Raw genomic sequence first — 9548 nt, forward strand, 5'->3', positions numbered from 1 at the left:
GCCTCCAGCCCAGCCCCCTGTTCCATAAAATGCAGAATAAACGGGACAAACCTCTGGGCGGGGGCTGGGCGTCCAGGGGAGGGGCCACCGCCCGCTCGGCACAGAGCGACCCCCGCTCACAAGGCGGAGACCGCGGAGGCTCAGGGTGCCCAGAGCGAGCCTGCGGAGGAGGAGGCTCTGAGGAGCGGCTCTCTCAGGCAGCTGAGGAGGAACTGGGCGGGACCCCCTAGTCCGCCTGGTCGCCCCTTCCCGCCCCTCCCCGACTGCTCACGCTCGACGACTCCGGTGCCTGGCGGGAGATTCCGCCGCCCCAAAGACCCCAGGGAAAGGCGGGGCTCCGTGACGTCACCGACACTTCCGGTCAGAGTCTTAAAGGGCCAGGCTCCAAATACTCCTGACTCGTCCTTTCTTTTTTTTTTATGTTAAATGTTCAGTTTATATTGACCATTTGATGCATTAAAGGAAAAATCTGAATAGAAAAGCATGGAATAGTTAATATATTAATCATTAATTTAGCACTCTGAAAATTCTTTCACTATCAAACCTGTTACCAAGAAACCATTATATCTTCCGACAGATCATTTGAGCTTCTCTGTAAATGAGAGCATGGGTTTAAATTTCATAAATGCATTGTACAAAAGAGTTATATATCAACTTAATACTGTAAAATAAAGATAAAGGATATCAAGCTAACAATTTGTTTATTTTATTTTTTAATCACTGAGTTGCCTAAACATAGCTTTCATTGAAAAATATCATTACTGCTCTTCTCAGTTCGTAAAATTAAGAATTTATATAGTGTCTCATAACAAGTCTCAAAATGGAGACGTTACTGGGCCCACTGGAGCAAATTGATGAACAATGGCAGGACAGTGTTACAGTGTTACAATAGTATCTCATAGACACAGGCACACACATTAATGGCATTATGTCATTGTCCAAGATACAGAATAATTTAGCATGCTTCAAACCAAAGCAAGTTACCCACACTGCTGAAGTGTTTGCTATGTTTTATGGAAAAGCCTCTCCATTGACCAGAAAGAGTAGAATTCTTTTTGCTGTCATTGAATGGAATATGTCACTCGTAATAACCAGGAGACAGAAGGCAAAGGAAAGGAAAGGGAGAGGAAAAGAGGCTGGGGGTGGGGAGAGAGAGAGAGAGAGAGAGATAGAGAGAGAGAGAGAAAGAGAGACTGAAGGAGAAGTCAGAAAAAGGGAAAGGGAAAGAAAGATTGATTCCTAATGAATGTATAAGTGTGCTCTGTAATTTATTTTTTCCTCCAGAAATATTTTCCCTTTGAGAAACATACTTCCAGTTGAATGTTACTGATAGTACCTTTATAAACATGATTTTACTAATAAGACTTCTGTGTTTTATTTCGCCTATTTTCTTCATTTGATAAACTCCCTTTCATCCCCAAAGAATCATCTTTTTATTGACGCCTACCTTTTCTAGTCTTTTCGGTCACATGAGGGCTCCTTTTCTTTATTGTTGAGGCTCTTTGCATCTCTCTCATCTCTTTGCATCTCCCCCACTTAAATAAATGGTACTAAGACAATATCAACATCTATATCAATCTATGTATACGTATATATATATATGTATATATACACATATAATCAGTTCCAGATAGAGGAAGAAATTAAAAATGAAATATATAAACATACAATTTTTTTAAAAAATGAGAAGCATTAACATTTTACATATACATAGTCATCACTTCATAAAATGAATTGGGAGTGGCTCTTTTTTTATATTCAATGAATAATTCATGTAAGATTGGAATCATCTGTTTTTGAACATTTGGTAAAACTCACCTGAAAATCCTCTAGAGCCTATTATTATTTTTTGTATGAAAAATGTATGGGCACTAATTCAACTTTATATAGGATCATTTGGATATCCTCTTTCTCTTTTAAAAAATTACAATAAATGCATTCTCTAAAAATTTTCATGTTTTACGTAAATTTTCAAAAATATTTACATTTGTGCATTATATCCCTTAGTAGATTTTAATCTCTGTTGACCATTGACCATTTCAATATGTCTCATTTATATTCTTGTTTTATTTGTACCTTTGGGGGAACCGGTGGAGCTTTCTTTTTTCAAATTTTTTTTTAGTAGTTGGAAGAAATAGCTAAGAGGACGAAGAACCTCCGGCTCCGGGCACATCTCTTTGATTCCACTGTTCTTCCTGCATTAACATATGCCTCAGAGACCTGGGCCCTACGCAAACAAGATGAGAACGCCATTCAGGTCTCCCAAAGAATAATAGAAAGAATAGAAAGAGCTATGCTTGGAATATCACGTTCCACTCAAATGAGAGAACGAATCCGGAGTTCTGACATCCGTCGACGATCAAGGATCAGGGACGCTGTCTCATTTGCCAAGGTGTCGAAAATCAGATGGGCTGGTCACGTAATGAGATTTAAAGACGACCGTTGGACTAGAGCTGTTACTGATTGGATTCCACGGGATGTCAAGAGACCGCGTGGCCGCCCACCTACCAGATGGTCAGACTTCTTCCTGAAGATCATGAACGATCGGTTTGAGGCCCTTCATGTTCCCAGAGCGAACAGATGCCATTGGGCTACACTAGCACGCAACAGGGACAAATGGAGACGTTACTGGCGCCCGCTCGAGCAAATCGACGACTAACGGGAAGTTAAGTGATTAAGTGATTTTTTAGTAGTCGGAAATGTATTACTCATGTCAAACAATTTTTTTATTTGGTTTATCCCAATTATTTATTTGTTTTCTATATCATTAATTTATGCTTTTGCATTTATTATCACCTTTTGAAAAATTTTACTTTAGTTTATTTTACTTCTTTTCCTGATTACTTTCTTTAATTACATAAATTACTTGCTGAATTTTCAGACATTAGAAAAACAAATGTATGTACTCAAAATTATAGATTTCCCTCAAGCAGCTTATAAACTTTATCTTACCAATGTTGAAATTCAGTATTTTAAAAACTAACTTTCAGAGTCAGAGAGGTGTTTTAGGAAGTTAGGCCTTGCATGTGTTTCTAGTTTTCCCCCGGCATCAGATAGGCCCAATAACCTTCTTCCCAAATCCTAGCACACTAGAAGTGATTTCTGAGCATAAAGCCAGGAATAAGATCTGAGCATAGCTGGGTGTGGCCCAAACCACAATTCCTGGTAAAAGTGAATAAATAGAAACTAAGTACTCTCAAATTTCCATTTTAGTTTCTTTTACTCATGAGTAAATAGAAATTTATTTTTTACTTTCAGGAATTTGTGTTATCTCTATAACAATTATGTTCTATGTTTAATCAGGCTATATGATACCAGCTTTTATTTTAATTTGTTGGTACTAATATTAGTTCTGGCCAGTCATTGTAAGTATTCTCTGTGAGCTTGAGAGAATGTGCATTCTACACTGTTGGCGGACAGTGTATTGTATGTACAACTGAACTTATTTTACGAATCAAGGATATGTCTCAGTGATAAAGCATGTGTAAGGACTCAGATTTGATTCCTGGCGCTTCTAAAAATAAAATAAATAAACGAACAAGTTTATTGCTTTTTAAAATATTTTGTATCACAACTCATTTCGTTTGGGGGGTGAGTGTGGGCTTTCCAGTAGCAACCAGAAAAACTGCTAGACAAATTCTAAAAGAGCTGTAACACTTTTAACTAATTTCTTGATTTACCTATTAGTGATGATAGAATTGCCCACAAAGACGATGGTGTTAAGTTCTTCACATAAAAAAAGTGTCTGTCTGTGGCAGAGGCAGACTTGGGGTGGGGTTGGAAAGAGGAAAATTGAGGACATTGGTGTTGAGAAGTGTACACGGGTCAAAGGACAGGTGTTTGAGCATTGTAATACTGAAACTCAATCATGGACAACTTTGTTTTTCTCACGGTGATTTAATAAAAGAATTTTAAATACTTGAAATATTTTGAAACTACTTTATTAGGTGCATTTAAGTTGGAATTGTTAAATCTTTCTGGTAAGTCTGAATTTTAAATAATATATAGCAATCATACTAATTTCATTTTGTATTTATTATCTTCACAGGGCAAAGCCTGGCAAGCCACCAGTGAGGTATTCAATATGCAAAAAACAGTAACAACAAGTCTCACAATGGAGCTGTTACTGGTGACTGCTCGAACTATTTGTTGAACAGCGGAGGACAGTGCTACAGAGCTATTTATTATCTTAAATTCTGTTTTGTGTTGTATTAATAAACTTTCATTGACGTTCTTGTGGGCTGGAGCGATACCACAGTGTGTAGGGCGTTTGCCTTGCACACAGCCAACATGGACCCGAGTTGGATTCCTCCGCCCCTCTCAGAGAGCCCGGCAAACTACCGAGAGTATCTCTCCCACATGGTAAAGCCTGGTAAGCTACCCGTGACGTATTCAATATGCCAAACACAGTGACAAGTCTCACAGTGTTACTGGGCCCTCTTGAGCAAATCGATGAACAACGGGAGGACAGTGACAGTGACAGTGACCGTTCTTGTGGATATTACTATATATCTTTAGATTTATTGCTAACATTTCCCCCTTATTGTTTTATGTGTTTTTGTACTTAAAAAACACATGCAGCTTAAATTTGTATGTTTTTATCTGCTCTGACAATTTCACATTAAATTCAAGACATATCTATCATGATTCCTCATATATTTGAATTTATTTTGCCACCCAATTTTGCTATTTGTTTTTTCTTACTCTAATTTCTTTGTTTGGTTTTGGGGCCACACCTAGCAATGTTCAGGGGTTACTCCTGGCTTTTCACTTAGGAAGTACTCCTGGTGATACTTGGGGGACCACACGGGATGCCTGGGATTGAACTCTGGTTGGCTGTGTGCAAGGCAAGCACCTTACCCACTGTACTATCTCTCAGGTCCTCTCTAATTTTAAAATAAATTCTGGCATCTTCCCCACTCCTATTCTTTTAGACAGAGATTTTCCTCCCTCATATACATTTTTTCTCCATTGATTTAGAGACTATAAGACATTTTTAAACTTTTAGTCATTACCTAAAAGTTTCCTAGAGCTTAAATACCTTACGAATTATAATTCGGATCAGTAGTTTGGTATTTGTCCCAAATAAATATAAAATTTAGGATTTTTTAATTTTCAGTCAATTCCATCCCCCATCAATACACTAATGTTGACTCAAATATTGTTTATCATTGATTTTTGCTTCTTTAATCTCTTAGAAATTATTATAGCTTTTTATATGTATTGTTAACCTATTAAATGTTCGCACAATCTCTTCTTTTTTAAAAATTTTATTAAAACGCCATGAATTACAAGGTTGTTTTTTTCTTTTTGGGTCATGCCTGGCGATGCTCTCAGGTTACTCCTAGCTCTGCACTCAGGAATCACTCCTGGCCGTGTTCAGGGGACCATATGGGATACTAGGAATTGAACCTCAGTTGGAGAGTGCAAGGCAAATGCCCTACCCACTGTGCTATCGCTCCAGCCCCTACAAAGTTATTCTTAGTTGAGTCTTAGACATACAATTTTGCAGCATGCATCCAACCACCAGTGTCAATCTCTCTCCACATATCCTCTTTGCTATCCAGACTTTCTTTTTTTTTTTTTTTTTGGTAGAGAAAGTTCAATTTTTGTTTCCGTTTCTGGTCTTGGATTTCTAGCAGGACATCTGCTTGGTTGCTAGCAGGACATTGGGGGCTCACCACGTACCAGATAGATTGAGAGGGAGGGGCTGAACACATAGCCTATGGAGGCAAAATGTTTACATTTTCACTAAGGGAATAAAATTCACAAGGATTTCCATGTAAACACCCACCAGTACAGTACTCCAACCCTGACCCCCAACCAAGACCACCAAAAAATAACGCTCAGAAATTACTGCGCGTTAATATTCAGATATCATGTTTTGTGTTTATTTATTTTTGGGGGGACATATTCTGTAATGTTCTAGACTTTTGCCTGACTGCTCAGGGGAACAGGGCTCGGGGAACCCTCTGGGGTTCTAACCATGGATCCTGGGGCAGCTACTCCCAGTTCGACTAATTTTTTTTATTTTATATTTTTTATTTTTTATGTTAAGTATTTTTATTTTTTAAATTTATTTATTTATTTATTTTGAATACCCATCTCTCCACCAGTGACCGGTTCCCACCACCGTGGATCCCAGTATGCCTCCCACCCCCCACCCCCCACCCCAGACTGATATTTTTTAATTGCACAAAACTTCCAATTGCTGGAGTAGCTCCAACTGTTCATGTATTCTGTTACAACAGTTGAGCATGAAACTAAGTCAATCAAAAGCCCAGAATGGGCCTTGGGGTAACCCAGAATGATGCTCAGGAATTGAGGAATGGAAAGCATTCTATGTGTAGTCAATATTCCTGTCTATGTGTTTGTATATCTTCATATCCAGTGGTGTTCTCAAGCTACTCTTAGCTCTGTGCTCATCAACTCTTCAAACAGTGCTCAAGTCGACAATGCACTGAATTCAACTGGGATCTAAAATAGATCAGCCACATGAATTGAAAGTCCCTTCTTCGCTCTGTAGCTGAGTGGTCATTGATTAGTTTAGTAGTGGATGAATTATGCAGCAAAAATTAAATTCTTTCAAAATTTGAACCAGTGCTCAAGAAGAATTATAGAGTGGGTGTGCAGGAGAAAGTCACTTTTTCAGTTGTGTTGACCTATTGTTCAGCTATGAGTTTTAGTTTATTAGAGGAAAATATGAATAAAATGTATAGTAAAATGGAGGGCTGGAGCAATAGCACAGTGGGTAGGGCATTTGCCTTGCACGCAGCCCACCCGGGTGTGATTCCTCCATCCCTCTCAGAGAGACTAGCAAGCTACCAAGAGTATCCCACCCACATGGCAGAGCCTGGCAAGCTCCCTGGGGCGCATTCGATATGCCAAACACAGCAACAACAAGTCTCACAATGGAGACGTTACTGGTGCCTGCTGGAGCAAATCAATGAACAGTGGGACAATGGGACGACAGTGCTAAAGTAGTACAGTGTTTAATAGTAAAACACAAAACTTAGTTATTTTAGAAGTTTACTTTTTAGTTTGAAGAGTTGATATCTGTATTTATAGACTTAATTACTTGCAATCCCTCACAAGGGCACCTGCCAATCATGGAGTGAAATAGGAACAATGGCTTAGGGTGCACAAGAATGGTGTGGTTTATGATCAATACTTGATTGCTTTGTATAATCAGTTTTATTATTTTCTATGTCAAGGCTTGCTTCACTTTATGTCGACGTAAATTTACTGGGTGTTGAAAGATAGCCCCATGACAAGTGGGCCCTAGCAAAGCAAGTCCCAGCCCATATCCCCCCTGCAGCTGCGGCAGGTTGACAACACCAGGTACCCCCATCTCCTCCTTGCCCCTGGAATTCGCCAGGTAAGGCCACAAGGCTGGAAAAGGCCTAATGAGGCATCTCCTTGCCATGGAATCCGCCTAATAAGGCCACAAGTTCAGAGAAGGCCTAATGAGGTATTTTCTTGCCCTGGAATTCACCTAATAGGGCCATAAAACCCGAAAAGGCGTAATTGACTGCCCGGTGGGATGGCCTGGTGACAGGTACAGAAGAGAGTGGCTGGTGCTGATGGCTTGTTGCAAAATGACTGGCTGCCTGCGTGCAGTATCTAATGTGATAATTCAAATGTATTGGGTGATTTGTGCGTGGGCATTTCTGAAATGCGCGGGAAGATGGCCTATAAAAAGCCCCCTTTGAAGAGGCTCGGGGCTCTCTGTCACTGATGGTTTGCGGTCATGCTGTGAGCCCAAGCATGCTCAAATAAACCTCTTGCTTTTGCATGGACTTGGTCTCTCAGAGTTCTCCTTGACAGGTGAGGCTGTCATGATCTCGGACCCTAACAGGTGTCAGGATATGGGACATATGAGTTAACTAATTTTGTGGGTGCTTATGAAAATGACACGTGTGTAGGATGTGTTTTTTCCTCGCCTGTGCTTGTGGTGGGAGGCTGATGCTCTTGCCTAGCAGGACTGCCCTCCAGATGCTGTGAATACACTCCTCCAAAATTTATTTGTTGACGTCTCCTTGTCTCCTTGGTTCATGACCTCAAAAACTTTGAGGCTCATGTGATATTTGATGTGGACTGAAGCACAACAGTACCTGTGGACAGCTGCAGAGATTTTTTGGCAAGTAAAACAGATTATATTTGGAGGGGCTTTTGAAGGTGTTGAGGGGAAGTGAGTGAGGAAGAGAAGAAAATCAGAGAGAGGGAGTAACGCGTTCAAGAAAGAACACAGGCCTCTCCGCCCTTGGGGAGAACCCCTACACACATCCCAGTATTAGACATGGAAGTATGAAAGTACACATCTCAAGAGGGCGACACATGTGCTGGGGCACTCCACGTGCTTGTGCCCCTGGGCATAAGGAGCACATAAGACCGGGCAGCATATAAGTCGCTACAGAGATTTTTTTCAAAGAACCACTTTGTATATGCTTTGTTCAAACCTTTACTCAGTTGCCCAGGGTGTCTGAAGAACTGATGTCCCCAAATCTCTCAGATTTGGGTATTAGGAGTCCTTTGTTCCTCCCAGGAAGTCACTAACGATCTTCTCTCTGGGCCTTTAAATCACTGTTCGGGACTTTGTGGAAGAATGGACGCAGTGCTAGTGACCCGAGCAGGCCTGCACACGACATGCCGAGATGGACCACAAGGGTCATGTGAAAGATCTCAGAACAAGCACATCATTTTCAGGATCAGTGAGTTTTTTATTGTTTTTGTTTTCTTCTTTGTATCAATTTGGGAAGGGGCACACGAAGAAGTGCTCTGCGATGATTCGTAGTGGGGCGCCAGGAACCACATGGGTGATGGGGATGGAACCCAGATTTCCACTTCATACAAAGCAAGTGCCCTTCCACTGCACTATCACTAGGGCCCACAAACCAGTTCTCTGACACCATTAAGACTTGTGCTAACTTTCTAGAGAAGGCACACTCACAGTATTCCACTATTATGAAAAATACTAGAATTTTTTAAGTTTTCATTTGACTCATTTCAGTGTCTAGGGAGATTAAGTTCCTGCATTCCCAGCATCAGGCTCTGAACTTCCTCCTAAGTTGTCGAGAGACCATAGATGTGGTGGTTGGGATGGAGCCTGGACCTCCACCATTGAAGTCATATGCTTGCTCCACTGAGCTATCCCAACAGCCTAAAAATATGTCTATTCTATTATGAATCTTGCCAGCTACCTCATATTGATGACCTCATTCTCAATGAAACTGCAGCAATGCCAAATCCTGAAGCTGTGGTTTGAGTTCTGAAATTGATCACAGCAAGCCAGATAATAATTAATCCTATAGACCCTGGATGAATAGGCCAGCAGGCGGATCTCTGTGGTTCTCTCAGTAAAAACAGGCCCACAGAAAAGAGAAGATCCTCTGGGAGGAACACCGTGAGGAGCCTGACAGCCCTCATAGTAATTTGTGGGCTTTTGTATTTGTCTAGAACCAGTGATATCTGGGGGAGCATGGAGTGCTGGGGATCAAACCATGATCAGTCATGGGTAAGAACAACACCATCCCCTCTGTACTGTTGCT

At 40.7% G+C, this 9548-nt stretch overlaps 1 non-coding gene across 1 annotated transcript; it reads right to left on the reverse strand.

The window, feature by feature from the left end:
* Positions 1 to 3597: 3597 nt before the first annotated feature.
* On the reverse strand, positions 3598 to 3659 carry LOC130016330 (U7 small nuclear RNA). Its single transcript, XR_008791230.1, has one exon. It is a non-coding gene; the product is annotated as a U7 small nuclear RNA (small nuclear RNA).
* Positions 3660 to 9548: the final 5889 nt, after the last annotated feature.

This window comes from Sorex fumeus, unplaced genomic scaffold, assembly GCF_029834395.1.
Source record: "Sorex fumeus unplaced genomic scaffold, SorFum_2.1 ptg000152l, whole genome shotgun sequence".
Taxonomy (NCBI): domain Eukaryota; kingdom Metazoa; phylum Chordata; class Mammalia; order Eulipotyphla; family Soricidae; genus Sorex; species Sorex fumeus.